A 27,958-nucleotide genomic window follows, 5' to 3' on the forward strand; every position below is an offset into this window, starting at 1 on the left:
TCTTGCTATTTGCAACAATATGGATGAACCTAAAGGGTATTTTTATTTATTTATTTATTTATTTATTCATTCATTCATTCATTCATAGAAACACAGAGAGAGAATGAGAGGCAGAGACACAGGCAGAGGGAGAAGCAGGCTCCATGCAGGGAGCCTGACATGGGACTCGATCCAGGGTCTCCAGGATCACGCCCTGGACTGCAGGTGGCGCTAAACCGCTGCGCCACCGGGGCTGCCCCCTAAAGGGTATTATGCTAAGTGAAATAGGTCAGACAGAGAAAGACAAATATATATGATTTCACTCACATGTGGAATTTATGAAACAAAACAAAGAAAAAAGAGAAAAAAAAAACAGACAAATACAGAGAACAAACTGATGGTTGCCAGAGGGAAGGTAGATGGGGGATGGGTGAAATAGATAAAGGGGATTAAGAGAACACTTAATGTAATGAACACTGAATAAATTACAGAATTGCTGGATCACTGTATTGTACACCTGAAACTAATATAACATGTTATGTCAATTATACTTCAATTAAAAAAGACAATTAGTTTCTATAAGTCAATCAAAATAGAGGCACCTTTAATTTTAAGGTGTTTTATAATGCAATTTATAAATTCTCTCTGGAGGTAGGCAAAGATATACCAATCCATTTGTTTAGAAATTATTTATACCTTGTATTCATTAAGGTTCTCCAGAGAAACAAATCAATGGGATGTGTCCATATAGAGAGAGACTTATTCCAAGAAATTGGCTTGCACTACTACGGAGACTGGTAAGTCCAAATCTTCAATGTGGCCCAGAGGCTTGTGACCCAGGAGAGTGGATGGTGCACGTGAAGTCCAAAGACAGTCTGCTGGTGAATTCCTTCTTGCTCAGGGAGGCTGGTCTCTCTGTTCTCTTCAGGACTTCGAGTGAGTGGGTGAGGCCCATCCACATTTTGGAGGATAGTCCAGATTTAAATGTTCATTTCATTCCCAAACACCCCTTAAATGGACACAAAATTAACCATCACATATCTGTACATTGAAAATATCGAACTGTCAGGAAAGCTAGGTAACTATTGGAGGAATTGATGAGATAGGAGTTCCTTCATACCTTAACAGGGCTCATTTGCATGTATTTCTATTGAACTTCCCTATTACTTCGGGTAGAGAATGGAAGAAGAAAGAGCCTTGTACTCAGAACTTTTACAATTTCATGGGGTGGAAAAAAAAATTTCATGGTGTGTCATGAAGCTCTAAGAAGCCAGAAGCAATTACTCCTACTCCATCTGCATTCCCAAAGCACACATTCAGTATATTTAAACAATTGATATCAGCTAGAGTTCTTTATTTTCCAGGTCATGAAAAACCAATTTCAATTGTTTCTTTTTTATTTGTATACATTTCCCTCCTCTTTGATAGAAGATAATGCATGTTTGAATTAGATATAACCTATGGTGTTCACAAATGACATAAAAAGTCTTGTGGCTGATTAATCTCCAATAATTAACAACCAAAAAAAGGTGTCTGATAGGACTCCTGGGATGCGGCTGTGAGTGGCCAGAATAATTTAGAAAAAAAGAAAAACAATATAATCAGAGGATTCACATGTCTCAATTTCAGAACTTACTACAAAGCAAAGACGATGTGGTTATGGTGTAAAGAAAAACTTACAGATCAATAAAGTCAGAGTCCAGAAACAAACCCTTGTATTTGTAGTTAATTGATTTTCAACAAGGTTAGCAAGATAATTCAATGGGAGAAAGTATAGGTTTTTCAGTAAATGGTGTTGGAACAATTAGATATCCACATGCAAAAGAATGAAGCTGGACTCTTTTCTCATATCATATACAAAAATCACCTCAAAATGGTGATAGACCCTAAACAGGAGGGCTGAAACTGTAAAATTCTTAGATAGAAATAGTAAATCTTTATTACGTTGAGTTAGGCAACTCTTCTTAAATGTGACATCAAAAGCACAAGTGAAAAAGAAAAACATAAATTAGCCTTCACCAAAATTAAAAGCTTTTGTGTTTCAAAAGACACCATTAAGGGACACCTGGGTGGCTCAGTGGTTAATGGTCTGCCTTTGGCTCGGGGCATGATCCTGGAGTCCTGGGATCGAGTCCCACATTGGGGTCCCTGCATGGAGCCTGTTTTTCCCTTTGCCTATGTCTCTGTCTCTCTCATGAATAAATAAATAAAATCTTAAAAAAAAAAGACACCATCAAAAAAGTGGGGAAAAAAAATCCATAGAATGGGAGAAACTACTTGCTAATCATATATCTGATCAAGATAAGTAGCCATCAGAGAAATGCCAAATACAATGAGATACAACTTCATACCACTAAGATCGTCAAAAAAGACAGTAATAAGTGTTGGGGAGGATATGATTGGAACCCTCATACACTACAGATGGAAATGTAAATGGTGCAGCCGCTTTGGAAAACAGTTTGGCAGTTCCTCAAAAAAGTTAAACATAGAGTTACCATATGACCCAGCAATTCCACTCCTTGGAATATTCCCAAGAGAAATGAAAACACGTGTCTACACAAAAATTTATATACAAATGTTCATAGAATCATTATTCATAATAGCCCCAAAGTGGAAACAACTCAAATGCTTATCAACTGATGAATGAATAAACAAAATGTGTTATATCCATACAATGGAATATCATTTGGTTTTAAAAAGAAATAAAGTACTGGTATGGGTTACAATATGGATGAACTCTGAACACATTATGCTAAGTGAAAGAAGCCAGTCACAAAATACCACATATTGTATGATTCCATTTATATGAAATATAATACCCAGAATAGGCAAATCTATATATAGAGAAAATAGATTAGTAGTTGCCTAGGGCTTGGGGTAGGGGTAGGGGCACAGCTGTTAGGGAGAAAAGGGAGTGACTGCTAATAAGTATGGGTTTCTCTTTGGGGTGAGAATACATGTTCTAAAAGTGTGGTGATGGCTGCATAACTCTGTGGCTATACTAAAACCTACTATATTTATGCTTTAAATTAATGAATTTCATGGTATGTGAATTACCTCTCAATAAAGCTGCTTAAAAAGATTTCCACAAATATATGGGGTACCTAGGTGGCTCAGTCAGTTAAGTGTCTCAGGATTGTGAGTTCAAGCCCTGTGTTGGGCTCCACTCTGGACAGAAAGTCTACTTAAAAAATTTTTGGGGGGGATCCCTGGGTGGCTCAGTGGTTTAGCGCCTGCCTTCGGCCCAGGGCATGATCCTGGAGACCCGGATCGAGTCCCATATCGGGCTCCCTGCATGGAGCCTGCTTCTCCCTCTGCCTGTGTCTCTGCCTCTCTCTCTGTATCTCTCATGAATAAATAAATAAAAATCTTAAAAAATTTTTTTTAAATTTCTACAAATACAAAAGAAATATAATTATTAACAAACTGCTAAAAAATATTTCCTTCCTTTGCAAGGAAGGATAAGGCTTTGTTCATTTATAGATACTCAGAGAACTGGCAAAAGTAAATATAGGGCATAAGACAAAGAACACAAAGGGTTCTATTAATAGTCAAAAAATATAATAAATCAACAGTGTTGGATATGACATAACTGAATTTTCAGCTTTATAGTTGAGGGTGGCAAGTGCTTGATAAAACCCATTGTCTTGTGATCTCAAGGCATACATACAGGTTTCCCAAATATTAGAATCTTCAGGAAAAACAGGAACAACAACAACAAAAAAATCCAAAGAGATACGGGGCTCCCAGTTGTTTGCCACTTGACAGAGATCAGAGATAATCAAGGCTTAACCACTGGCTTTTCTTCCACCAATGGGGGAAAGGAAAAAGGGGGCAGCTACTGTGGATCTAGCACTACTCAGAGACCAGTTTTAGCATCCAGGAGTCATAAATCTTAATGGTCACCCAAAGAGATCCCCAGAGGGGCCGAAGGACAATTCAGAATTCAAGGTGTCCAGAAGAGATGCCACATATAGGCTCCAACATGGGAACTAAGGTGGACTGATCTCAATGTAGATTCCAGAAATAACTATCAAAGAATAATTCAGAGACACTCATCACAGCTGATATTTACTCATATATGCGGGAGACCAATCGAGCACAGACCATTAGAGAATAAAGGCAGGGCAGAGTTATCAAAGCAAACTCCACACAGGAGGTAGTACAGCGAGACTTCCCTTTGTGCCTGTTGGCAAGCTGCCTGCCTGAAACTACCAAGGAGAGCAGTTTGCACCGCAGGAGCAGAAGAGAATTTCAGTGATTTACAGACTTTCAGAGAAACCTTGTGATTTCGGCTATGGAGTGTATGTGGTGTGCTCTCCTCTCTGTAATGGCCACTGGTGCCCCTTCCCCGGGCATGCCCATCATAAACCAGCACTGAACCTCTCAATTATAATTCCTTATCACGAATCCAGTAGTCTAAAATAAGAGCCTAGCACCCTCAATTCTTCTGTTTCACTCCCTCTGACATAGGAAACAAAGGCAGAAGGAAAGGTAGATAAAGTTAAATGTCCTTATAACCTGCAGCCCATTGACAAACACTTGAGGCAAGCAGAGGGTAACATTCCTCCAGGATGCTCCCGACTATCTTTTTTTTTTTTTTAAGATTGTATTTATTCATTCATGAGAGACAAAGAGAGAAGCAGAGGGGATCCCTGGGTGGCTCAGCGGTTTAGCACCTGCCATTGGCTCAGGGCATGATCCTGGAGTCCCGGGATTGTGTCCGCATCGGGGTCCCCGCATGGAGCCTGCTTCTTCCTCTGCCTGTGTCTCTGCCTCTCTCTCTCTCAAGAATAAATATATAAATAAAATAAGAAAGAGAGAGAGAGAGAGAGGCAGAGACGCAGGCAGAAAGAGAAGCAGGCTCCCAGCAGGGAGCCTGATGTGGGACTCGATCCTGGGACTCTGAGATCACGCCCTGAGCTGAAGGCAAATGCTTCAGCTCCCCCAACTCCTAAGTATATCATTAGCCAACCATGCCTCACAACTCCAGTGTAGCAGCTCTTTCTGCCCATGAGTCCTGCCCCTGTGCTTTAATAAAATCACCTTTTTTGCACAAAAGACATCACAAGAATTCTTTCTTGGCCATCGGCTCTGGACCTCACCAACATTCCAAAACTACATCCCCTTCCCAAGTCCCACTAATTCTGCTTCCTTAATACATCTTAAGCCCACTCTTCCTTTCTACCCTCATCATTTGTCCTACTTCAGGTCCCTACAATCTGCAGTCTCTTAACTGGGCATCCCCATCCATCTGCCACATGGATGCCAAAATTATAAGAAAACACAGATGTTTGACATTCCTCTGCTTAGCAGCCTGCATAGACTCTACGTTGCCACTAGAATGAAATCCAAATGCCTATAGAAATGGCAAACAAGGTCCTTCACACCCTTGTTCCTGTGGAGATGGGCAGCTCCATCTCCACCAGCCCTCCACCTGTCTGCCATCTACATTCCCAAACCTCTCCCTCTACCTGGATGTCTCACCCCTTCTCTGCAAGGAGAATCTCCTGTCATCCTTCCAACATTAGCTCTTCTGTGAAGCCTGATTTGCCTATCAAAGCAAGTCACCTCCTTTTTTGCGTTCCCAAGGTACTTGGGACTTCCCAGTCCTTTACTTAGCACTTACCACATTGTATTTAACTATTTGGTTGCTCTTCTCACTGCCTGAGGTGGTGCCTGTCTGGTCTTTGTGTCCTCCAGCACCTGTCTTCTGCTTTGGAAGGAAAAAGCTTCTCTGTACAGACTGGGAGAATGAAGGTGTTCATCTGTCACAGAGACACAGATCAGCTAGTGTCTTTGTAATGCCTATAACAGCCCTGCAGGTGATAAAACAGAGAGAGCTTGCAGTCTGGTGAAGGTTAAGGGAAGTTAATATGAATACAACAAACCATACAGCAATCATAAGCCCTATGAGAATCATAACCAAATCTTACGGGGTCAGGTGGGAGAGGATGATTCTCAGAGACGCTTAAAAAAAAAGATTTTATTTATTTGACAGAGAAAGGGAGAGAGCAAGCATAAGCAGGGGGGAGTGGCAGACAGAGAGAGAAGCAGGCTCCCCACTGAGCACAGAGCCTGATGTGTGGCTCAGTCCCAGGACCCTGGGATTGTGACCTGAGCCAAAGGCAGACAATTAACCAGCCTAGCCAGCCAAGGGTCCCCTCAGAGACCTTCAGAAATTTGAAGATTTCTAGCTAGAGCTTGGGGCCAACTGAATGTGGGAGAAGGGAAGCAAAGAAGCTGTTTACAAGTCTGATGCTAGGACGTATTGACTGGTTTACGTCACTTTCAATGGCAAACTCTGAAATAAAAACTCAGGGATATTAGGGATTTTATCAAAGGATTGCACTCTCTAGGAATACCCTTATTTTAGACAACAGAACTGGAGTGCTTCCTTCTACTGTCAAGGTGACCTTCTTCTTCTACATTTGGGAAAGGGCTGTCACTGTGACTTCTGAGCTGGCTCACACTGTGGACGTGGCTTCCCTGTTGTTACCTGCCACTCCTTGCTTTCCATCCTGGTAGTAGCCACACCTGGAACTTCTGGACCACTATCCCCTTTGATCTGATACTGCCATTGCCACTTTGGCCTGAGCAGAGGGGGAGCAAAGAAAGCTGCACTGCCCTCGGTTGCCCAGCTTTTGTATTTCTGCAATCCACCATCACTGGACTATCGGGCTGAAGCACCTCAAGGTTTGGTAGGGAGAGACTAAATATACGAATGGACAATGGCCAGGTCACATATGCAAGAGAACTCTAACCTACACCCTGCAGCAACCATCCCAGGCAGCCACTCTACTCTCTGTAAGTCAGACTTGTAGGAAGTCAGACCTCTGTCTCTACCACCCAGTCCAGGAAGTCAAGCAAGAACTGCTGTAACCATTAGACCCAAATGGTCAGCACTTTATTTATAACTGTCAGCCTCCTTAATTCTTGCCCCTAATGTAAAGCAAATATACGTTCCTGACCAGTCACGTAAAAAACCCCACTTCTAGTTAGGCAGCCTATAGCTTGCACCTGCCAACAGCCTCCAACAGGAGCATGGACATGGCCTTCCCTTCTTTCCATGATAAAGCTTTCCCATTCCTCTGTCTGCTTCTGAGTCTGCCAAAATGTGTGATGGTGGCTGACTCCTTTGCTATAGCTAGCCCTGAATAAATAATCTCTTTTGGTTGGTCCTTGTTGATTTTCACAGAAGAAAAAGTAGATGCTAACTATTGTTCCTAGGATTGAAAGGGGGAAAATGTTAAATACAATATAAGAGTCCTCTGGAGGGCATAAGGAGCTCCAGCCTCACTTTCGGTTTCTCAAACTTAACCCTCTTCGGTTCTGTAGGCTGCCCAGGGAAGCTTACACAGGCTGTTGTTGCTCTAGTATCTGTACCTTTACCCTGAGTGACACAGTGGAAGATGGTAAATAAAGCTGATGGTGAGTTTCGTTTAGAATCCTGTGGCCAAAGAGCTCCAGCAAAGGAGCCCAGGATGGGCATTGCTCCGAGTCCCTCAGACCCTGTGAGCTCTCTTCCTCAGGGCCAGGTGACATCACAGGGCCCCCTTTCCCCTGGGATTCCCCAGCCCCTCTGAGGGTGACTCTTGGCCAGAAGCCCACATATGCAGCTCGCATGATAAACACTGCTCAGAGACAGTAGAGTAGGGATCCATGTCAATGAAAAACACTTTCCTACAGCAGTACCAATGGCAATAACATCCTCTTCCTTCTGCCTTATTATGCAGAGAAGTTTTACTTCCACTTTTCTCCTCCTCCACCCTGCCCCAGGTTGTCCCTCCCACGACAGAGTCCTTGTTGGCTTCCTTCTGGACAGCTGAGCCTCTCACTCTGGACACCCTCGCTGACCACATGAAGAATTAGCAGGAGCCTGCGAAGTTGTTTTCCTTTTCCAGTTAGTTCATGTTCTTAGGCCCAGCCGGATCTTCCCACCAGGCCAGGTTAAGAAGAAAGGAAGATAGTAAGATTTGTTCCCCAGTATCCAGAGCAAGCCTAGGGGTGGGGCAGGAGGAAGACTGAGTTTCTCTTGTCTAATGTGTGTACAAAGGTATAACGTGAACTAGTTAAACATTCCTGCTTTAAAAATGTGCTTAAATTGTAATGTACAGATAAAATTTACCATCCTAATCATTTTTAGGTATGGCGTTAAGACATTGCTGTGCAACCCATCTTTAGAATTCTGTTCATCTTACAAAACAAAACTGATGCCCTAGACCTGTTGAACAATTCTCCTGTTCTCCCCTCCCCCAGCCCCTGGCCACCACCCTTCTATTTTGTCCCTATGAATTTGGCTATGTAAGTCCGTCATGTAAGTGGAGTCATAGAGTATTTATCTTTTTTGTGGCTGGCTTGTGTCACTCAGCATGAGGTCCTCATGGTTCATCATGTTGTAGTGTGTGTCAGACTCTCCCTCTTTTTCAAGGTTGAGTAGTATTCCATTCACGCACACATCACACTCTGTTTATCCACCCACTTGTCAGTGGAAACTACCTTTTGGCTATAGTGAAAAATGCTGCTCTGAAATATTGATGTTGCTTTTCTCTATTCCCTTGTTCTTGACTCTGCTCTGGCCAGAGATACTGACAATACCCCAAGTGGTGTTATTAGGATGAAATAAATCGATGCTCAATTTTTAAATTGAACTATTTTGCTTCTGAAATCCACTTTGAAAGGAAGGTCTAAGGATAACGGAGCCCCAAGTTTATGCTAAAACAACAGATTTTGATAGAAAACAGAGCAGAGCTTCTCGGCTCTGGCTGTATTGGGGAGATTCGAAAAAATACCCAGGCCTACATCCCTGAGAGTCTGAAATAATTGATCTGGGCCTGCTGGAATCTCCTGAGAGCTTTTAAACAGTACCAATGCCCGGGCTGCACCAGAGACCCATTAAGTTAGAACTTCTGGCGGCGGGGCCCAGACACTGATGTATTTTAAAGGTTCCCCAGGTAAGTTGATTGCTCACTGGGACTGTCAACCACTGACAGAGCCCACACCTCCACCCTCAGAGGGACTAAGTATGGGCTACCTGAACTAAGATGGAACACAGAGAGGGCTGGAGCACAAGCTTACATAAAGGGTGGAGACCTCGGTGGAGTCCAGGTGGAGGGGAGCCATCCCTTGAACCTGTTCGCATCTCTGTTGAACAGTCCTTTTATTAAATTCTCTTCAGTTACCTTGTTTGAGTCACCTTTTCCTGCCAGATCCTGACTTATGTAGTGTCCTCACCTAGATAAGGTTGTTAGGTTAAGTTCCTAGTTGCAAAAATCAGAGATGGTCAGTTTGCCATGAGCAGATGCTCTAAGGTTACGCCTTTACAAGACCTTTGTGAGACTGGCTAATGTCACTTAGCATGATGTTCCTAAGGCTCATCCTCATAATAGCAAGTGACAGGATTTTCTTTCTTTCTAAGGCTGAATAATATTCCATTGTATGTATTCACATATTTTATTTTTTTAAAGATTTTATTTATTTATTTATGAGAGACACACAGAGAGAGAGGCAGAGACATAGGTAGAGGGAGAAGCAGGCTCCCCATGGGGAGCCGGGTGTGGGACTTGATCCTGGACCCCGGGATCCTGGACCCCGGGATCGTGCCCTGAGTCGAAGGCAGACACTCAATTGCCGAGCCACCCAGGTGTCCCTGTATTCACATATTTTAAATGTGAAATTTAAATTCAATGAAATGAGAAAAATCTTAAGTGCATATCCATTAACGTTTTGACAAACGTACATTCCCGCATCATCCCCAAATGTTCCAGTATTCCTTCTCAGCAAATCTTTACCCTCACCCTTCCTCCTAGAGGGAGCCACCATTCTTCTGCTTTTCTGCCATAGATTAAATTTGCTTTTTCCAGAACTTCATTTAAACCCAATAATCTTTAAATGTTTTCTTTCATTAGATGTGTGGCAGTGTGGAAAGCAAAAAAGATGCAAAATGCTAAACAAGAAGCCCCTGCTAACTGACTATCAATGAGAAATTCAATTGAAAAGGAAAGACACAGGGGCTCCTCATTCTAGATTTAATTTAAATCGATAGGAGATCTGACTAGGTCATCCAAGTTCAATTTAAACACAACTTTCTTTTTTTTTTTTTCAAAATCTTCCTTAAGAATGTTAGTTATCTTTTTCAGTGTCAATTCAATGACTCACATGATCATCCAGAGACAGTAATTTTCATACTGTGCTCCTTTGGAGCCCCTAGGACTTTCAATTTTATTTCATTTTATTTTAAAGATTTTACTTATTTATTCATGAGAGACACACAGAGAGGCAGAGACATAGGCAGAGGGAGAAGCAGGCTCCTTGTGGGGAGCCCAATACTTTTTTATTTACTTTAAATTAAAAAAAATTTCTATACCCAACATGGGGCTCACACTCACAACCCCCAAGATCACGAGTTGCATGCTGGGCAGCCGGGGTGGCTCAGCGGTTTAGCGCTGCCTTCAGCCCAAGGCATGATCCTGGAGACCTGGGGTCGAGTCCTGCGTCAGGCTTCCTGCATGGAGCCTGCTTCTCCCTCTGCCTGTGTCTCTGCCTCTCTTTCTCCCTGTGTGGCTTGTGAATAAATAAATAAAATCTTAGAAAAAAAAAAAAAAGTTGCATGCTCTACCAGCTGTGCCAGCCTGGAGTCCCCAGATGGCACTTTTTGATCACTTACTCTGTGCCCTATTCTTGATGTTAGATGCTGGCCAACCAACTCCTGAAAATGACCTAGTAGATCTACTTAGTATTTAAGGTGTGTGAACATCAGAGGTAATTTCATTAGAATAAAGTATAGAAGAAAATATTTTTTATGATTATATATAGGAAAATATATAGAATCTGAGTTTCTTCATCCCTTTATCTGGAAATGGAGAGAATTAGGGGGTGACATTAGCAGTTATAACTCTTGTCCCTAACTGCTAATGCAAGACTTTCAACTTCTTGTAAAGTTCTCTCCATGTATTTCTTCTCCTCCCAGGGAGTGTTTCAGGGTTGGTCTTGCTGGACACAGTGTCCTATGTCATCAATTCCACCAGGTGGCAGCACTATACTAGCAGGCATAGCCTTTTTGATATGTTGCCTTGCTCCCACAGGGTGACAAATCTTCTTTGCCCCTTGCATTACTTGTAGAGTTCCCAAAGAGACCAAGATTTTCTGTTTTGTTTTGTTTTGATTTTTAGACAGTACAGCTAGTTCAGCCCTTCTCTCTCCATAGGAATTGGGCATTTGTCCTCTGAAAGTCAGATCTGAGTTGCAGCCAGGGGGCTGTATTCAGAACTGCCTTGCCCCTCTGATGACAAAGCCTTGGCTGTGGGGTTCTTCTGGTCCCTGGGCTGCTTGAGAGCTTGAGAATAAACAAGATAAGCCTTGGATTAATTCTGCCTCTGCCATGTAATTTTGAGCTGATTAATCTCAAAACTTGTTTCCTCATATGTAAAATGAGGATGACGATGGTACCCACTTCATAGGGCTAATGATGAAATGGGAGTCTGGAACATGGAATGCATTTAATCAATGTCAGTGTTTATTATAACCACATATACCTACAGAAAACATTAACAGTGATTATTTCTGCTGGTGGCATTAGAGACAATTTTAAATCTCTGTTTCCCAAATTCTCTTCAATAAGCATATAATATATGAAGTAAATAGATTGCCGATCCCAGTTCCTGATGACTCCTCAGAAACAAAGACTTTTTCCACTGCTCAATGAGTTCTGGGCCTACGTCTTATCTATTTTGGTACCATTAGTATGAAGTACATCATTTGGCACCCAGTAGGTAGTCGATATTCATTTCCTGAACAAAAAATCTCAATGGTAATTGCTTCGGGTTTTAATTTGACTGTGTAATGCAACATCTTTTTCTTCTCCATGAATTCCTTTTTCTTATTTAGGTCCAATTTCTAATCCTTTTATTGATTTAATTGAATTTTCCCCAAATTTAGTCCTCTCCTAATCCTTCCCATCAGAATTCCTCTTAGACTGCTGAGTTGAGTTTAGGCAGGTTTTCAGCAAGCATTTCATCTGAGCTCCGCAGTGTAACTCATACCAGTAGGTGATATGGATGGGGCTGAGTTGAGATCAAATCTTTTTAGTAACTAAATGAAGACCCCAAAGCCACGGTAACCTATTACATAAAGATTACAAAAGGAAACGGACATTTCCAAAGGAATACCACATTTTAATTTGAAACCCATAGCGAAATGAGTGGTTGGTTGGTTTTTACCCAGGGTAAAGAGTATAGGGTTCTTGACAATTAAGTATGGCCATTGCTATCATTTGGTTCCTTTGATCTTAACTGAATAAATGAAATGGTCAGGTAATCTCTAAGGAGCACAGGCTCAAGCATGATACTGCACTGGTGTTTCTTCTATAAAAGCAAAAATGAAAAAGATGACATAAGTCCTTGGCAGCTGGTGTATTTTAGTTATTTTCTCACATTATTGATAAGATTCTCTCTCCAGGACTTTGAATGTGAAGGGTAGTCCAAAGAGGATTTCTAGCTGAGCCACCTGAGGCAGGGCCCCATCTATAGAGTTGGATACTCAATTCCTCCTTTGATCTTGTGATCTACAATAGATTCTTCTTTGATTAAGATGTTCAAAGACTGGGATGCCTGGGTGGCTTAGTCTGTTAAGCATCTGCCTTTGGCTTAAGTCATGATCCCAGGGTCCTGGAATCCAGCACTGCCTCAGGCTCCCCACTTGGAGCATGCCTCTCCCTCTCCTTCCTGCTTTTGTGCTCTCTCTCTCTCAAATAAATAAAATCTTAAAAAAAAAAAAAAAAAAAAAGATGTTCAAATATTTAGACTCCTAACTAGGTCTTCAAAAGTTCTAGGCCAAGCTTGGGTCCAGGGCCAGAAGGTGTCCAGGGGTGGCAAGACGTGGGAAGGGCGGTCTTATTGTTGACAGCTATACTGGAAACGTGGAGAAGGTGGAAGGAGAAAGAAAAGCTTGGGTGCTTGCACATGTTGGTCAGCTGGCTTCTGTCCTCTAGAACTTAAGATTTCAGTTAACATGATTCCAAAGCAGGACTGTGTTCCTCTCAGCCCATGTTCCTGAGCTCCTGATCCTGGCAGGAGAGGGGGGAAGCTCTTGCCCTCTCTGATGCTGTGGCCTCTCTCACATGAGCATCTGGCCCCAAAGCTGAAGACCTCTGTTTTCTGTTGCCTGCAGTAACTCTGTCCAGACTGCTACAAACCTGGTCCTTGGGAGGCTGACTGCAGACACTCTATCTTCCCAACCTCTCTCTGCCCCCAGGCACTGGGACTTAAACTTCTCTCATCATCCAGGTAACAAACGAATAAATAAATGAAAACCAAATCATGCAAATCTCCTTGGCAGAGGCCAGCATCTCTGGGTTGCCAAACTTGCCCAGACATGCCTAAGCTGAGAAGTGAAGGTTGATCGAGCTCATATGTAAACCCTGGGTCATCAGGAAAATTCTGGCTAATGAGGAGCATTGCTCTGACCCCATCTCACATGACTCTCCCTCAGCATACTGGTTCAGGAAAAACTCTACTTGTCCAAAGATGAATCATCAGAAGGAAAATGCAAAGGATCTTTCCAAGCACAGGAAAGGGATGGGAAACACAAGTGACAGGTGTGGAACCCTTACCAGGAAAATGCTGCCACGGAGCAGACAAAAGTTTCAACCAAATGCTTGCCGGACGTTTAAAAAACATGAAGGGATTTGCCGTTAAGAAGAAAGAGTACAGGGGCAGCCCGGGTGGCGCAGCGGTTTAGCGCCGCCTACAGCCCAGGGCGTGATCCTGGAGTCCTGGGATCAAGTCCCATGTCGGGCTCCCTGCATGGAGCCTGCTTCTCCCTCTGCCTGTGTCTCTGCCTCTCATTCTCTCTCTGTGTTTCTATGAATAAATAAATAAAATCTTTAAAAAAAAGAAGAAGAAGAAAGAGTACAGGGAAAAGATGGTAAGATATCAGGAGGTGAAACATGAACTCAGGAAAAGAGTGGAAAAAGAAAATAAAGAAAAATGGAAAATAGCCCAAGGGAGAAAAAAAACATTGTTGAAAATATTAAGGACATAGAAGGCAAGAATGACAAACATTCCACAAAATAAAATGGAAATAAGAGAGTTTAGGGCAGCCCAGGTGGCTCAGCAGTTTAGCACCACCTACAGCTCAGGGTGTGATCCTGGAGACCCGGGATCAAGTCCCACGTCAGGCTCCCTGCATGGAGCCTGCTTCTCCCTCTGCCTGTGTCTCTGCCCCTGTCTCTGTCTCTCTCTTGATTAAATAAATAAAACCTTAAAAAAAAAAAAGAGAGAGAGAGTTTAAAAGAATGAAATAGGCAAAGAAGCCCAGTGACTATTAATTTACTGAGCACATGTGAGAGGCCAGGCACCGTTCTAGGCACTAAGAACACAGCTCCATAAGCCACATGTGCCCTTATAGCCCTTGAAACAAAACTGCATTTTGTTTTCAGCTTTCCATACTGCCTATGGTTAATAATGCAAAGGCCACCCAAGAGATGGTCCATTGTTACCATATGCCATGGTCCTGCCATGCTCTCTCATCTGCAGGCATGTGGTATTATCCAGCATTGGAATAGTCTCCTCCAAACTTAACTTACAGACATCTAACTTTACCCCTATCTCCTTCTCTCATCGAGGTTACTGTTATGGGCTGAACTGTGTTCCCCCCTAAATTTACAGGTGGAAGCCCTAGCTCCCAATGTGATTGTATTAAGAGAGAGGGCCTTTAGAAGTATAATTAAGGTCATAAGGGTGGGGTCCTGATCCAGTAGAACTGGTGTCCTTACAAAAAGAGGAAAAGACACCGGATCATGGATAATACCAAAGGCCATGTGAGCACATGATGAGAGGGTAGTCCCCTGAAAGCCAGGGAGAGGGCTCTTACCAGAACATGAATTTGCCAGCACCTCAATCATGGGCTTCCAGCCTCGGGAAGGATGAGAAAGTACATGTCTATTGTTTAAGGCACCCAGGCTGTGGTATTTTGTTATGGCAGCTCAAGCTAACAGTCACTCAATGTGCCAGGTCTAGCATGGGATCATCTCTCCTTGGTGCTTCCCAAGTAATGACAAGAGGGGGTGGTGAGTCATATAAGCCTATTTTGAAAATTTGGGATTCTACTCTGACCATTCCTGGTCATGATGCTTTTTTTTTCCCCCTCTACAAGCTAAAAAGGGACCCCAAAATGGACTGAGAGGACACAAACTTAATTCTATTTCAGCTACCTGGATTTTCCCTTTGGCTTGAGATGGTCCTGGATCACAAAGATGAATGACTCTTGGTTAAGAGCCCTGCTCCTGCAGTGACCCATACATCTCTTTAGTAGGTTTCTGTACATGATGCAAAAACGTCCTTGTCATCCTTGCACTTGTCCCTTCTGGACAGAAGGTCTGGATGCGCGGTAGGGATGACTGAAAGATGAAGGTACAGGTACTAGAATGGGTTGTACTGATTCTGTGGGGTAGAGGGACGGCAGTAACCCCAGCACCCGGGGAGGACATACCTTGGATCCTGCAGGTGCTGAGCTGTGAGGACAGAGGTGCAACTGCTGTGTTCCTTGTCCGCTAAGCTGGGAGCAGTCACAAGGTCTGCCTGGGCCAGGGGGCCCCTACTGCTACCACCTGCCCTTCTGTGGGCTTTGTCATCCCTGTCTGCACACTATGGAAATAGGAAAATTCACAAGGTCATGGCCGTTTCTTGAGTATTCCTCTGTGCCAGGTGCTCTGATAGCATCCCCAAACATACCTCTGAACACTACTCAAACACCCGACTGGGACAACCTTGTGTCTACCCAACTGATACAAATTCACCTGCTTCTCCTGATGCCCACGTGGCCTTGGGTGAAGCCGTGTATTGCAATCAGAGACCTGTTCACATTCCTTAACCAAACCGATGCAACCATGATCCAAATCAAATTCAACAGCAACCTGGAGTGACCTGTGCTCTCTGAAACTGCACCTGTGTGTGGGAGGGAGAAGGGCCACAGAATGTCTCCCCAGGGGTGTCTGAGTCTCAGCAGGGGGGAAGCCCTTCCCAAGTTGGTTTCTTCTTTGGGCCTTGACCAACTGTGACTGACTCAAATTCAAGTCAAGCTCAGCTCTTCGGAGAAGCCCAGCAGGTCAGTTCCTGGGTCCCAGGGAGGAGGAGCTGCTTGGGCAACACTGGGTCCATCCCTTCTCTGGATTCCTTAGTATACAGTTGGCTGTGCATCTCCATCTCCTCTGCCAGCCTCTGTACTCCCTTCAAGTGGGGGCTTCAGTTTATGCATCTTCGCATTCCAACCACTCAACCCATGGCCTGGCCTTGAAAGGAGCATAGTTGCACACTAATGGATCAGCACCTGCAGGGGTGCACTTGCCAATTCTCCTGTTACAGGAGAATGAGATCTGGTTGCCATGGTGCTGAGAGAGAGATTTCTCCACCTGCTGTTTTCAGGAGGAACAAATCACAGTGAGCTGAATGCATTTTGGCATCTGGCCAGCAGGACAGATGCTGGGCCCACCCTGAGATGGCAGAGACACCTTTCCAGCTAAACAGACCTTTTCACCCTTTTTTTCCATGCAGGTAAACTGTGGAGCAACAACAAAGACTCTCCTTTCATCTGTCCCTGGAAGATGTAAAGGGCTCCTTTTTGCCCAGATCCCCCTCTGCTCTCACACTAGTTTCCTCCCCTCCCCTTTGGCCCCTTACACTGTACTTTCTATCTCCTTGTCTGCTAACCTCAGACCGAGGCTTCCGAAGTACAGCCCATAGACCAAATCCTCAGAGGGCCTCTTTCTCCGAAGGCCTTTGATGGATGGGGTAAGGTGTACCTACGTTATGGAGGTTCACTTGACCAATCTGATTTAAATGTTGCTCTTATATAAAAACTCCTTTACAGCAACATCCAGATCTGTTTGACCCAATATCTGAATACCATGGCCTAGCCAAGTTGACACATGAAATTAACCATCACATCGAATGACCCAGTTCTTGTCAATGAGATGTCAGAAGTTGCACATGGCTGCCGGGAAGGCTACCAATATGCTGGGCTGTTCCATGTTCTTTGAGCTTCTTTTTAGGTGGTAGAAAAATAGAGCACTTATTGTTCTGTATCTGTTTTTCACGTCTCTAGGACTTATGGTCAAAGGCAAGTCCTAACTAACATACCTGATGCCTTCTTAGCGCAGCAGGCAGCGCATCAGTCTCATAACCTAACTCGTACACTGGCCTTTGCTTCTTGGCCATTCAGAGCAATTTCATTCTTGAGCTTCATCTCTAGGCTCCTGCTGACTCTGTGAGTCCTCCTGCTGTTGCCCTAATACATGTCCTGCCACTGGGGCAAGCCTGACCTGAACGGGATCCTATTTGTATCCAAGGACTCTTCCTGGTAGAAGGTATGTGCTAGGTGGGAGGGACTGAGGAAATTAGAGGTGTGGTGGGGAAAGTGAGATGAAAGAAAATGTTCCAGGTAGGAGTATATGCAGAGGCCAAAGGTGAACGACCACTCCTCTTGTAAGTTAGTAAGACTGGATCATATGATGCGTGTGGAGTGAGGCTGGGACACAGGCCCTAGTGACACTGAGCTTTATCCTGAAAACATGGGGGTGGGTGGGTAGGTGTGTATATGTGTGAAGACAGGGAAACTTATTGCAGGGATTCTAAAAGAGATGACGGGGTGGTGGGAAAGAAGAAACAGATTTCAGAGAGACTTAGAGATAAATAAAATAGGCAAGAACTATATTCGATAGCAAAAGTAGAGAAAAGGGTCAAGTTCAGAAGCAAGAATTCTGGCTTGAGCACCTGGACGGATATCACTCCTTCCTCGGCAGGCAGTTTATCATCCTCACAACACACCTCTGTATCCGTGGAAGTGTTCCTGGTGGCCAAGGAACTTATCATTTCTCATCCCTCTCCTGAAATCGTAATAGTCATAGTCTTTCAAGTGGCCTTAGGCTGCATCATCAAAGGTATTGAATTCATAACCAGGAAGGTGATGCTCTTGGCCCCTTGATTCTGGTTAGAACACACACCAGGTGTATCATGTCTAGTCTTGGTCCCTAACTACAGGGGGGAGTTTAACAACTGGAATTGTCTAGGTAAGGTGGCCATCAGGAAACCATATTAATGAGGACGTTCTGAGGGATCTGGGATTAGACAATTTTTAAGGCTAAAAGGCTCCTGTGTGGAAATGTTAAAGGCAGAGAATACAGAGGGATCTTTGTGGCCCTAGAGTACACAGCAAGGACTGGCAGGCCGAAAGTTGTAGGGAGGCATATTTTTGCCCAACATAAAGAACCTTCTCTGCATCAAAGCTGCCCTGTGTGGACAGGAAGCCCAGTGGGGGAACAAATAGCCCATCTGAAAGGCCTTTGGGAGGAGGCAGAGGGGCTCTTTCTCCCAATCTCCTCAAGGAAGTATGAAGTAGGGACTGCAGCTCAAATGCCCACAAGAGCAGTCCAGTAGCGGTGCACAAACTGAAACCAGTAGCAGCAACAAACGCTGTGCAATCCGACAAATCCTGCTGCAGAGGTGGGACGGAGCCAATGCACCGCCTCTGCCGTGGAAGATGAGAGGCCAAGTATGCTGGTTTGCTAGGGCTGCTATAGCAGAGTACCCCAAATTTGGGTGACTTAAACAACAGAAATGTATCATCTCACAGTTCTGGAGGCTCGTAGCATTGGCAGGGCCCATGCTCCTTCTGAAGCTTCTATGGGAGGTATTCCCAGCCTCTGGCAGCTCCAGGGGTTACCTGGCCTCTGGTGGCATGATTCCAACCTCTGCCTCCATCTTCACATGGCCATCTTCCCTCTGTGTCCAAATTCCCCTCATTTTATCAGGACACCAGTCATATTGGATTAAGGGTCCACCCTACTCCTGTATGAACTCAACTAATTCTATCTGCACTGACCCCTCCTTCCAAATAAGGTCACATTCTGAGGTGGCCTGATGTTCTGAAGAGGCACAATTCAAACTACAACCCAAAGTCTGAAGACCCGTTCTGCTGCAGACTTGTCAATCTGGGAGTAAAAGCTTTGGTGAGGCTTTTGTTGTTTTTTTTTGTTTTTGTTTTTGTTTTTTTTTTGATCCTGGGACTCCAGGATCAGGCTCTAGGCTGAAGGCAGGTGCCAAACCACTGAGCCACCCAGGGATCCTCCTGTTGGTCTGTTTTTGCCTGTCTTGTCTTTCTAGCTTACATAAGCTTCCTCCTTCCCATCAAATTGGCAAAGTCAGAGCCCCACGAATATTTGGTGACTGCCCCACCCCTTCTCTGCAGGAGAGGCTTGACGGGCCTGAATGACTTCTCATAGAGCGGAGAAGGGCTTGGCGGGCTTCCATGAGCTCACCATGTTGGTGCCGGGGCTCTCTCATGCTCAGACCTCTGGCTCCTTTCTGCTCTGAAAGCCTCTGAAGGACGGGCCTGCAAGCACCTGACAGCTCGATCGCTTCCTAGATGCTAGTTTGTGAGGAACTGGTCCCCTCTGCTGGACAGAGGGGAACCTGCTCTCCTTCCATTTCTTACAGACGTGTTTCCCTAAGTCACAAGTTCATAAACCCATAGTGAGAGTGGGAAAGGGCCAGAAGTCAGCAGGTCCAGCCCCCTTTATTGTTTATTTTTTTTTTTAAGATTTTATTTATTTATTCATGACAGACACACACACACAGAGAGAGAGAGAGAGAGAGAGAGAGAGGCAGAGACACAGGCAGAGGGAGAAGCAGGCTCCATGCAGGGAGCCTGACGTGGGACTCGATCTGGGATCCCCAGGATCACCCTGGGCTGAAGGCAGGCGCTAAACCGCTGAGCCACCCAGGCTGCCCCCCCTTTATTGTTTAGAGAGGGAGACTGAGGCCAGAGAGATGAAAGGCCTTGTTGAAAACAAAAGACAGAGTTAGGGGAAGAGCTGGGCTTAGACAGGAGACTCCTCCCTCTTACCAAGGTCTGGGAAGCATCCCTCAGGATCCTAGAGGCATGGGCTGGAGCTCTGGGAGCAGGGGAAGACAAACAGCAGGAGAAGAAGGCAAAAGAGAAGGGGTGGGTATCTCACTGCAAGTAGGGGCATGAGAAAGCTAGGGAGATACTGGCCCAGAGAAGGTACCAGGACCACTCACACAGTCAGTCCACTCACACAGGATAACTGCCCATCAGCCGTGAGTGATCCCAGTACAGGCCAACTCCATTCTCCTAAAAACTCATGTATCCACAGAACTTCTGTAAATCAAATGCTCTCTTTGATCTCTCCCCCTTCTTCTGTGTCTTGGGTCTCTTTACCATCTTTTTCATAGCTGGCCCACAGCAGTGTAGTAACTCTGGTGAGCTTGTGGCTCTAACGAATGGACCAGAATGTATCACAGCTCAAATGCAATAGAGATTTACTTTTCGCTCCTGTCAACAGTTTAAAGAGCTTATCAGGAAAAGGTGGAGCAATGGGCTCTGTTCACACAGTTACTCAGGGACCAGGCTCTGCTGTCTTTATTTAACATGTGGATAACAATCTCCAGCCAACAGAGAGGGAAGGGCAGAAGGACGGCACACAGGAGTTCCGCTAGGTGAGGCTGGGAAGTAGCATGCGGCAAATTCAATTGTGTTCCATTGGCTGGAACTCAAAGGATCCAGAGGGACGAGACAAAACTAAATCTAAACCTGGGTTTGGGACACCTGGGTGGCTCAGCGGTTGAGCATCTTCCTTTGGCTCAGGACGTGATCCCGAGATCTGGGATCGAGTCCCACATTGGGCTCCTTGCCGGGAGCCTGCTTCTCCCTCTGCCAGGATTCCTCTGTGTGTGTATGTATGTCTCATGAATAAATAAATAAAATCTTAAAAAAAAAAAAAACCTGAGTTAAATGTTGACCTGATGGGAGGTGAGGCCCCATCAAAATGTGCCTTACAGAGCTCCTACTACAGGGAGTGTCGCTGACCAAGGACCCCTCCTGCTGCCCTTGGAAATCTATGACAGAGCTGGTGCTGAGGCATGCCTCCTGCAGGCTCTCCCTGCCAAGGACCGAGTGCAGCCCACACACTATGGCAAATGGCTCCACGAGTACAGGGGACTCTTGTCAGCATGGTTCCAGAACTCCCCAAAGGAAAGTCTCACTCCAGCCCAATCTTCACACACAGCCAAAATGATCATCTTAAAACAGATGTCAGACCATTTACTCCCCTGCTTAAAATGCTTTAGCAACTCCCCCTTGCAGGTGAAATAAATAGCATTTTTTAAAAATCATGGCCTATAATATCTATATGATCTGGACTTTGTTGACTTCTCTGATCTTATTTCATATCTTTCTCCTTTTCATTCACAACATTACAGACACATGGGTTTTCTTAACTATTCTTTATGCAAGCTAAGTAGGTCCCTGCCTCAGGGCCTTTGCACATGCCACTATTTTAGAGCTTCTCATGGCTGATTCCTTGTTATCTCTATTATCTCAGATCAAATGTCACCTGCTTGGAGACACCTGACCATCTATGTAAAGACTAGCCTCATCCCATATCATGCTTTTCCAAATTTCCCTGCTTTATTATTATTAATATTTTTTAAAGATTTTATTTATTTATTTGACAGAGAGAGAGAGAACACAAGCAGGAGAAGCAGCAGACAGAGAAGGAAAGCAGGATCTCTGCCAGGCAGGGAGACTGATGTGGGGCTCTATCCCAGGACCCTGGGATCATGACTTGAGCTGAAGACAGAGGTTTAACTGACTGAGCCACCCAGGCACCCCTATTATTATTACTTTTTAGAGAGGTGGAGAGAGAGAGAGAGTGGGGTAGATGGAGAGACAGAATCTCAAGTAGACTCCATGCTTAGCGTGGAGCCTGATGTGGGGCTTGATCTCACAACCCTGAGATCATGACCTGAGCTGAAATTAAAAGTTGGACACCTAACTGACTGAGACACCCAGGTGCCCCTCCCAGCTTTATTATTTTTAGAGTCCTTATCACTATCTGAAATTATTTATTAGCCAGCTTATTTTTTAAAAGATTTTATTTGTTTTATTTTAGAGAGAGAGAGAGAGAGAATGAATGGGGGGCAGGAGCAGATGGAGAGGGAGAAAGAAAAAATCTCAAGAAGACTCTAGGCCCAGCATGGAACCTGAGATTATGACCTGAGCCAAAAACAAGAGTCAGATGCTTAACTGACTGAGCCCCTCGGGCATCCCTAACCAGCTTACTTTCATATTGTGCACTTTGTTTCAAAGCATCTAAGTTCCTATGAAGAGGAAATTTGTTGGTTGTGTTCAATCTGTTCCTCCAGTATCTAGAACAATGTTTGGCACAGAGTAGGTGCTTGGTAAATGTTTACTGAGTAACTATGTGACAGGCATCAGGGCTCTTAAGCATCACAGAAGTTTTAGTGGAGACACTGCCTCACCACTGGACATTCCCTGTCCAAATCCTTAGGGGGTGACTTGAAGGCCAACAGTTTGGTCACTTTTGTGCCAAGCTGGAGCAAAGAATCCTTTCAAAGCCAAGTCCTAGCACTTGGATCCAGTCCCCCTATCGGTGTCACATTAACCACCTCTCACTGAGACCCTAGCACTGTGACCAGATGGTTTTTGGGAACAGTTGCTGGTCTCCATTTCTTATGGGTCCATAGATGTCTATTCCTCATTTCAGAGAAAATCTTACTACTCTAGCCACTTCTGCTTCTCACTGTACAAGCCTTAAGTGCAGATCATCCCCTGGCTCCTAATTTCAGAGTTTTAGAAGATTAAATCTTCCTTTACCTATGCCCTGGGAATCAAGGAGGAAGGGGACAGAAGCTGTTCTCTTTTTTTCCTGATGCTTCTACGCCAGTGAAATCAAACAGAAATTAATCTTACAATAAATTACCCTGCCTTAGCCATGGACATTATCACTAAGGTTTCAAGGAAACATCCTTACATCCTTGTTGTTGGATAACAGAGGCTGAAACAAATCTTTGCTAAGGGAGGCTGGAAGTTGACGCAAAACTTTGTCAATGGTTTAGGGGCCAGAAAGGAGAGTCAGTGCAAGAGAATTATGGAAGCCAGACCACCTGGATCACAGGCCAGGTTCACTCACCCTATATTTATAATCATCTTCAGGGCATCTCTCTGCTTTAGCCTCCACTGTAGCTCCCTGCACCTAAGTAAAAAAGGCCCAGAAAATCAAGCTGTGGAGTTTTCTGTTTCTTAGGTAAAGGGATAAATGTTTACTGAATATGATAGGTACCTGGATTTTCTGTAGTAAAAAGATTCAGGGAGTATATTATTCTCACTGCAGTGACAATCACTGTCAAAGCCTCAGAAGGTTCCTTGAAAGCCAGCAGTTTGGTCACTCATTTCTCAAAAAAAGGGACTGTACAACCAGTTCAGGGAAGAACCCTGTATTAGTTATCCGTTGTTGTGTAACAAGTTATCCCCAAACTCAGCAGTTTAAAGAGCTACAAACATCTATTATCTCACATTTTCCATATATCAGAAATTTGGAAGCAGCTCAGCTAGGTGGTTCTGGGCAGGACCTTCTCCTATATGGTTAGATCCAAGATGTTGACTGGGGCTGCAGTCATCTGAAGGCTGGATGGGGGCTGGAAGGCATGACTCCTAGGTGGTCCACACATAAGGCTTATGGCAAGAGGACTCAGCTCCTCATTAGCCCTTGGCACTGATTATAAAAAAGCTTCAGTGGCTATCTTAATATGAGACTAAGTAGACTTAAAGATAGAGATATATTTAGAGATGAACATTTTATAATAACAAAAGTATCAGCAAAAAGATGTAACAATTATAAATGTGTATGTGACTAATAAAGTTAATACATGAAGCAAACACAAGAGAACAAAAGGTAAAAATAGACAAATTTACTATCAGAGGCTTTAACATCCTCTCTCAGTTATTTATAGAACTAGACAAAAAAATAGTAAGACATAGATCTGAACAGCCACCTTATCTAAACATTATCAACTACCTTATCTAACTGACCCTTATAAAATGTTATGCATAACAACTATGTAATGCATATTCTTTTTAAGTACATATGGAACATTCACCAAGGTACTGCCATATGCTGGGTCACAAAATTTACTGAAGTTGATAAATTTCAAATGTTTTTCTCTAATCACATGGGAATAAAGCTAGAAAGCAAAAATAAAAATATAATAGTGTATGTTTAAAGTTTTCAATATATGGAAATTAAATAAGTCTTTTTTTAATATTTTATTTATTTGGTTGAGAGAGAGTGAGTGAGAGAGAGTATGAGCAGAGAGGGACGGGGGAGGGGAAGAGGAAGAGAGAGTAGCAGACTCCCCACTGAGCAGGGAGTTTAATGTGGGGCTCGATCCTAGGACCTTGGATCATGAACTGAGCCAAAGGCAGACACTTAACCGACTGAGCTGATAGGTACCCCATCCTCACCACTTCTATTCATTATTGTACAAGATGACGTGGACTATACAGCCAGGCAAGTTAAAAAAAAAAAGTGTAAAGATTGGAGAGGAAGAAGTAAAACTGATTCTATATACAAATGACATGATCATTAATGTAGAAAATCCCAAGGAATCTACCAAAAAAAACCCAACTACTAAAATTAGTAAATGAAAGATCACTATACAAAATCAATTATATTTCTAAACATTAGTAACAAACCATTGAAAAACAAAATTAACACTCAGAGCTAACAAATAAAACACTTAAAAATAAGTTTAACAAAAGACACCCAAAGCCTGTATTAAGCTGTCATTTCTCCCGAATTATTTTTTTAATTGACAAATCAATTCTAAAATTTATACAAAAATGGAAAGGACCTGGAATAGTCAAAAACAATTTTGAAAAAGAAAGAAAGATGGAAAATGTATATTATCTGACTTCAAGACTTACTCTAAAGCAACAGCAGTCAAGAAAGTGTGATATTGGCATAAAGGTTGACAGACAGATGGATCACTAGAATAGAACAAGGATCACAGAAATGGCCTTACACTAATATAGTCAATTTATTTGCAACACAAGCACTGTATCTGATCAATGGTGAAATAAATATTGTGAGCTTTCTTCCATTTAACAATTAGTGTTGGGGAAGATGGTAGAGCAGGAGGACCATAAGGTTACCCTGTTCCAAGCATACAACTAGGTAACACTCACAGCAGCATAAATAACCCTGAAAACAATCTGAAGACTGGCAGACAAACTCCACAACCAAAGGTTGAGAAGAGGCCTCATCAAAGAAGGCAGGAAGGGTAAAGACGCAGTCTGGAAGCAAAACGGACCATAGCCATCTGAGACGGGGAAGAAGTCAGTGACATGGAAAAGGACGGAAAACAGACTATCACAGCAGAGAGCCCATAAACAGGAAGAATAAATCCCCACAACATTTGCTTTTGAAAGACAGAGGTGACAGTTTCATGGGTTCTTACAACCAGCAGGATTTAAAGCCTAGAAATTAAAAATCTGCAGGCTCAGCTCTGGGGGAGCCTGGAGAGGGTTAGGAAGTGGACTCCTTATCCTTAAAGAGATAGTATGACAACAGCCTATGCAGATGCAGCATAGACCTATCAGTTTAAAAAATGCCAGGGGTAGATGAGAGGGAAGGTGATTGCAGATGAGAGGGAGAGTGATTTGCTTATCTCAAAGTGTGGCCTAGAGAGAGAAGGGTCACAGGGAGACCCCTCTAGGAACAAAGGAGCTGGCAGGCATTACTTTCCTCTTGTGCCCCTCAGCATAAACAATGGCTACCTGCAGGCAGCAAAACCTCAACAAAACTCTCTACTTAACCTGCTTGCACCAGCACCCCCCAACACCATCTAACAGATCTGCCTTTTCCAGTCACGCTCACCTTAATCTATGCTCACCAGACCTGTGCAAATCCGGCTAACAACACATCTCTAGACTTGTTCATTTTGCAAGATCTCAGTTCCAGCTGCAGTGGGTGTATATCTTGTTTCACAAGCAGACCACCCCACACCTTGATAAAATGCAACCCATTCCTGCTGGGGACCAAACACTCCCCACAATAGGCAAAGAGAGCCTCTGCAAATAACTGGATGAAGGAAAAAGAGGAGAAAACTCAACAGCAGAGCACAGGCAACACACTTAGGAGATACTCCCTGAAGTGCCACGCCCTGGGGAACTGGAACACCACACTGCAGGGCACTACAGGACCTCTTCTTCATAAGGCTGTTATTGTTAAAAACCAGAAAAGTAGCTGACTTTCCTAACACACACACACACACACACACACACACACACACACACACACACAAAACCAACCAAAAAGAAAAAGACAAAATGAGGAGACAGAGAAATATCTCCCAAGCAAAAGAACAGGATCAAACGACAGCAAGAGACCAAAGTGAAATGGATGTAAATAATATGTCTGATAGAGATTTAAAAATAATGATCATAAAGATACTCTCTGGACTTGAGAAAAGAGTAGGGAAACATCAGTGAGACCCTTAACACAGAGATAAAAAAGAACCAATCAGAGATCAAGAACACAGCAAATCAAATAAAAAATATACTTGATGGAATAAGTAGGAGGCTAAATGAAGTAGAGGAATGAATTTATGAACTGGAAGGCAGAGTATTGGAAAGTAACCAAGCTGAGCAAAGGAGAGGAAAGAAAATCATGTAAACTGAGAATAGTCTTCAGGAACGACAACAAACAAAACCCAAACCCAGCAAGAGGAAGTTTAGAACAAAAATAAATGACATAGAAACTAAAAAAATACAACAGATCAAAGAAACCAGGAACTGGTTCTTTGAAACGATTAACAAAATTGAGAAACCTCTACCAAGACTCATTAAAAAAAAAAAAAAAAAAAAGAGCGAGAGAGCGAGAGAAGGAGAGAGAGGACCCAAATAGACAAAATCACTAATGAAAGAGGAGAAATAACAACCAACACCAAAGAAATATGAACAATTGTAACAGAATACTATGAAAACCTATAGGCCAACAAACTGACAATCTAGAAGAAATGGATAAATTCCTAGAAACATATAACCTACCAAAATGAAAGCAGGAAGAAATAGCAAATTGGAATGGACCAGTTATCAGCAATGAAATTGAATCAGTAATCAAAAAAACTCCCAGAATACAAAAGTCCAGGACCAGAAGACCGTCATAGGAGAAATCTATCAAACATTTAAAGAGTTAATACCTATTCTTCTCAAACTATTCCAAAAAAATACAAGAAGAAGGAAAACTTCCAAATTCATTCTATGAGGCCAGTATCACCCTGGTACCAAAACCAGATAAAGATACTACAAAAAAGAGAACTACTGGCCAATATCTCCCATGAATATAGATCCAAAAATCCTCAACAAAATATTAACAAAGGGAATCCAACATTATATTTAAAAAAAAAAACATATACCACAATCAAGTGGGATTTATTCCTGGGATAAAGGTAGTTTAATACTTGCAAAACAATCAGTGTGACATGTCACATCAATAAGAAAAAGAATAAAAACTATATGATCATTTCAATAGATGCAGAAAAAGCATTTCACAAAGTAAAATATCCATTTGTGACAAAAAAAAATCTTGTGCAAAGTAGGTCTAGTGGGAACATATCTCAAGATAATAAAGTCTGGGGCACCTGGGTAGCTCAGTGGTTGAGTGTCTGCCTTCGGATCAGGTCATCATCCCAGGATCCTGGGATCAAGTCTGACATCAGGCTCCCACAGGGGTCTGCTTCTCCTTCTGCCTATGTCTTTGCTTCTCTCTGTGTCTCTCATGAATAAAAAAGTAAAATCTTAAAAAAAAAGATAATAAAGTCTTTACATGAAAAACCCATAGCAAACATCACACTCAGTAGTGAAATCTGAGAAATCCACCTATAGGAAAACTAAAGAGTCCATCAAAAGACTACCAATAAGTGAATTCAATAAAGTTGTAGGATATAAAAACCAATGTACAGAAATCTGTTGCATTCCTTTTTTTAAGGTTTTATTTATTTCAGAGAGGGAGAGAGCAAGTGCAAGCATGAGTGGGGGGGAGGGACAGAAGGAGAAGCAGACTCCCTGCTGAGCAGGAGCCTGATGCAGGGCTCCATCTTAG

General features: G+C 43.3%; 1 long non-coding RNA gene across 3 annotated transcripts in view; it reads right to left on the bottom strand.

Moving 5' to 3' along the window:
- Nucleotides 1-329: 329 nt before the first annotated feature.
- The window catches only part of LOC111098816, a 31,949-nt gene continuing 4,320 nt past the window's right edge, over nucleotides 330-27,958 (bottom strand). The window contains exons 2-6 of one of the 3 annotated variants that reach the window (XR_005369668.1): nucleotides 22,988-23,050; nucleotides 15,469-15,623; nucleotides 15,191-15,376; nucleotides 5,609-5,798; nucleotides 330-1,535 (exon numbers count right to left, since the gene is read on the bottom strand). This is a non-coding gene — a long non-coding RNA (uncharacterized LOC111098816). The remainder of the gene's footprint in view (nucleotides 1,536-5,608; nucleotides 5,799-15,190; nucleotides 15,377-15,468; nucleotides 15,624-22,987; nucleotides 23,051-27,958) is intronic. The other 2 variants (XR_005369666.1, XR_005369667.1) reach the window with 2 other exon arrangements.

Source organism: Canis lupus, chromosome 14, assembly GCF_011100685.1.
Source record: "Canis lupus familiaris isolate Mischka breed German Shepherd chromosome 14, alternate assembly UU_Cfam_GSD_1.0, whole genome shotgun sequence".
Taxonomy (NCBI): domain Eukaryota; kingdom Metazoa; phylum Chordata; class Mammalia; order Carnivora; family Canidae; genus Canis; species Canis lupus.